At 49.3% G+C, this 5,000-nt stretch overlaps 1 protein-coding gene across 1 annotated transcript in view; it reads right to left on the bottom strand.

Annotated features, from left to right (window-relative positions):
- Positions 1-5,000, bottom strand: part of snx29 (sorting nexin 29) — a 114,151-nt gene that overhangs the window by 12,544 nt on the left and 96,607 nt on the right. The gene's annotated exons all lie outside the window — the stretch shown is intronic.

Raw genomic sequence — 5,000 nt, 5'->3', positions numbered from 1 at the left:
TGTGTGTGTGTGTGTGTGTGTGTGTGTGTGTGTGTGTGTGTGTGTGTGTGTGCTGAGCTCCATTAGAAGCTTAACTGACTGGTCCCAGCAGCTGCGTTGCCATTGTAGATGGTAGATTTGAGGCTTATGGTGTTCCTACACGACGAGTTTTCCTCTTCCTAGGCTTGTTAAGGTCAAACTCAATGTCACATTTTGTGGCTGCACGTCACATTTCCCCCTCAGCCTGTTCACGCTGAGAAGAACACCAAGCAAAGCTGGAGGGGGGGAAAAACGGCCGCAAACCTTTGAAAAGATGAGTGACTTTGATTGTGCCTCTGGAAAAAGCCAATTTCCAAACCAATTTCTCCCTGGCAATGACAAGCAGAAGGACACCACTGTGCACTTGCGTATACAGAACGTTCCCGTTTTGAAAGACATGCTGAAGAGATGCTCTGCTCCTCGGAAACTATAAAGATCTCAGCCTTTCCATCCCCCTCGTTATAACGCCGCTGCGTCAGATCGGCTTTTTACATCCTGGCGGCATCGGGACTCTAAATGCCAGTCCGGCACCTTGGATTAAACCACTAATGGTTTTGGCGCATTAAAAATGAATTTTCGTATGAACGCAATTATGTTGTCAACACGTGCACACGCATGTTCGTTTTTTCTCGTACGGCACGTACTTATGTGCAGTCTGGGTGGCACGGCGGCGCGGCCCGGATATAGCCGGCGTCGAGTGCATTAGCGGGTAATTACACTGGCACGGCACCCAGCGACGGCGAGCGCTCTGACAGCCGAATTGTGTAACGAGGAGAAGCGGCGGTGCGGTACATCCGAGCGGTGCATAAACAATCACCTGCGCCGGGCCTCGGACGACTGACATGGAGGAGAGAAAGCGGGGGGGGGAGTGGAGGGGGGAGGGGGAGGGGGGAGGATAGTAGACCATTGTTGTTCATGCTAAGAGACATTAGTTATGCATGTACTATATGTCACATGTGAACACTGTGTTCTGGGGCTGCATGTACATTGTGTGCATTCACTTCATATTCTCATGGGAGGACAAGAGAACAACAGTTAAAGCAGGACGAACATGTTTGTGTGTGTTTTTGCGTGTGTGTGTGTCTGTGTGTCTGTGTGTGTGTGTTGGGGGCCATTTTAAATGCAAAGCAAGGGGCAGAGTTCAGCCTCATGCGCTCGTGGAGCTGCACGGTGGTGGTAGCAGCAGCGTGCACGAACCCCCGGCCTGTCGGCTCGTATCATTGTTGAGAGCGATGACGCACGACTCAATCAGCTCGACCCGTGGCTGACGCAGGTGAGGTTGCCACAGCTGCCGACTGAAGTGCGAGCCTTTTTCCCACTCGACCCCTGATTGCAAAGTTCACTAATCAAGTCAATATCCCCACAAGTGACTTCTCCAGGGCCCGTAAATTCAGGCAAGATATAAAGCGATTACGTCTCCAAACACCTTGATAACGCACCAGACAAACTAAGCTGCCAATGCACACATCCACCACAAGGGAAGAGAAAAAAAAAAAAAAAAAACAATTTAGGTAGCAATGTGTGAAGCCAAGAGATGACAATGCAGCAATATCACAGTGAAGGTGTGAAAAGCCTTCAAATTGTGGATTACAGAGAAAAGCCTTGGAGGAGGTGAGAGCTGGGCTTCAGAGGCTGGACAGCAAAAGGGGAGGTGGAGGTGTGTGAGTATGTGTGTGTGTCAGGAGGAGGGTGGAGGAGGAGGGGGGTGGTTGCTGGTGGCTGGTTGTTTACAGTGAGTTCACACGCATCAGACTGACAGGTGGAAGGCAGGCTCTGCTTTGTGGGTGAGACACAGGAGGGTGGGGGTGGTGGGGGGGGGTGGGGGCGGTGGTGCGGTGACAAACGACCGCCGGAGCTCAAATCACAGCCGAGGACTTGGCGACGGGTCTGCAGGGAAGGCCGCCCGCGAGACTCTCCTGACAAAACACTTTATCGTGCTGCCCGGCGGCCATCTTTAAACGCTGTCGCAGTGACGCGTCTGAAAGAGGCCCTCCAGGAATCCGCTTGGTGTGTGTGTGTGTGTGTGTCTGCGCTTCGGCAAAAGTAGCGTCGCTAAGCTTCCATCTGTACATCGCAGCTGTCTGGTGCGTGCGTGCACACACAGACGCACACACATCCTGTCCGAATAACTATCGGTTAAGTTGCTACATACCCATGCCCTAGAGACCGCAGTTTCTTAAGTGCCGCGGAGCCGTTTTTAAGTGATTGAAAGTTTTCACAGGGATTCGTACATTCCAGGGGGTCCGTTCCCTACAGTGAATCTTAATCTCTAAATCTGATCACAGAGAGAGAGAATCTCACACTGCAGTGTTTTCTATTTATACACAGTCCTTTGTGACGGTGCTTTAGACTTTGCGATCATAAAAAAAATATGTGAAGGATAAAACATATAGAGAGAACAAAAACTGTTTTTTTCCGAAGCATGCGCTAAAAACATGTACGTCGATCGAGTGCGATTGGTAAGCTGTCATCAACGGCATGGAGTTAATGTAGCTGATCATCTATGGCAACAATGAGAGCTTCTTTCAACTGTGTGAGCTTATAAGCGTTGGGTGAGTGATAGCCCGTTAAGCGAAGACAAAGAGACAGGGGGAAGAGACGCTCCTTAAATTAGACATCTCAGCCTGTGACTGAAGTCTGAATGTACTGGCTTTGACGCGGCGTGCTCCAAAATAGCTTTTAATGTGCGATAATGGGAGAGGCCTTGTTCAATTACAACAGCCATTATTACTGGCAGTGATTACTTATAGACACGGAGAGCATTTCTCCTCCCTAATGAGTCATAAACCGTCGATTGTTCGACCTGTAACAAAAAGCCACCAAAAAACAAGACGAGCACATAGTCTGGGCTACTGCTCTGCACAGACAAACCCAGACACACGAGAAAATGAGCACTAAATACAGAAAAACAGAACGCAGAAGGTCATCCTAAAAATGGAAATGGACAAACTCAATACACTTGAGTGTTACACTTAAAGGATAAATGCAGCAATTTTTTTCATAAATCTCTGTTTCTCGAGGTCACTGAGCTTTAAAGGTACACTATGCAAGATTCACCTAAATATCACCTTTATGAAGCCAATTTGATGGTAAACGAACTTGTAATAGGGGAATCATTCACCTAGCATAGCTACAGTATACAGCATAGCTGTAGCGAGTCACAACTTCAAGAAGAGTAGGCCCGACGACATCTTGCGAGAATCGTGAAACATGATCTTGTTAGAAGATATACTGTAGCTCTTTGGAGATTTTTTTTGCCTGTAATTATTCCTCCGCCACCACAACAAAAATATTTTCATGGTGTACAGGGGGAACACGTCACGAGAAATAGGCTATTTACAACATGCGACTCTAGAGTCACCAGTCACTGAAGCTGCCTGGTTATGCTAACTGTTGGCTGCAGCAACTCAAGCAAGGTACAGTAGCACCTTTTTGTTCTCTTCTTTTTTTCGCACCTACTGTGCTCCGTGACCTTGAGAAACATTGATCTATGTGAGAAATTGCTGGCGTTCCATTCAGTGGGATGGGAGAACGCCACAGCGAGCTAAAGCGTGCGGCGCAGCGCCTTCTCCGTACGAAGGCAGATTGGAGTCGGAGTGTGAGGCGGGAGCACACAGGTGGAGGCCGCCGCTCCGGCACTGCGACTGCGAGCCAGACTTCCTCCACAGCCTCCTACTCGGCAGCAGCGCTGCTCATTCAGCCGCGGCTCTGATGTCAGCGGCATACGCACAACGAGGATGGCGTGGGAGGGGGTGCTAGTGTGTGTGTGTATGTATGTGTGTGTGTGTGTGTGTGTGTGTGTGTGTGTGGAGGGGTGGGGGCTTCCAACGTGCCGACGCGTGCCTTACGTTAGCTTGGCACACAATGCCAACTGTGCAGCTGCCCACCACTATACACACACACACACACACACACACACACACACACACACACACACACACACACACACACACACACACACACACACACACACACACACACACACACTCGCTTGCTCTTCCTGGATTGAGGTCGTTAGTTATGTGGGGAGAACCTTTTTTACATGAATGACTGAACTCTTGCTTCAGTGGGTTTCTCTCTCTCTCTCTCTCTCTCTCTCTTTCTCTCCTCTCCCACTCTCCCTGGCCCCCTCCCTCTCTCACTGGTGTCATCAGTGGGCTGGAGGAAGAGCCAGGCCAACTGCCAGCAGAAGGGAGAGCCTGACTATTATCTCCACAGTGACTGCCCCCTTACACACACACACACACACACACACACACACACATACAGTCCCACTCACTCATGCACACGCACACACACACAGTCCCACTCACTCATGCACACACACACGCACACACACAGTCCCACTCACTCATGCACACGCACACACACACACACACACACACACACACACACACACACACACACACACACACACACACACACACACACACACACACACACACACACACACACACACACACACACACACACACACACACACACACACACACACACACACACACACACAAACAGTCCCACTCACTCACACACAAAGCAAACCACTAAGGACACAAAGACATAAGCCCACACAAGTTTACACTTACAGTGCACACACACACAAAAACACACAGACAAAAATAAATGGCCCTTTCTTCCCTGCAATGCACACAAAGACAAACACACATACATACACACACATTCTATCAGTCACTTCCGTGCTCTTTTGAGAACACACACACACACAGGTCAGTGGATCAATAAAGAGCTCAGCTGTACCCAGGAAACCTTACCATTACCTACACACCCTATACCTACCTACACACACACACACATCCATGCCATTACCTGGAGGACCACAACACATACACACACACTCACACAACTCATAAAATTGACAGCTATGAAAGTCAATGAAACATGTCACCGCGTGCATGGGTTTGTATGTGTGTCTGTATAGGTGAGTGTTACATATGTGTGCTTGTGTTCTTGTGTGTGTATGG

The sequence above is a fragment of the Sardina pilchardus genome, chromosome 22 (genome assembly GCF_963854185.1).
Source record: "Sardina pilchardus chromosome 22, fSarPil1.1, whole genome shotgun sequence".
NCBI lineage: Eukaryota > Metazoa > Chordata > Actinopteri > Clupeiformes > Clupeidae > Sardina > Sardina pilchardus.
The sequence above is the reverse complement of the archived record's forward strand: the minus strand, read 5'-3'. Positions and strand labels throughout refer to the sequence as shown.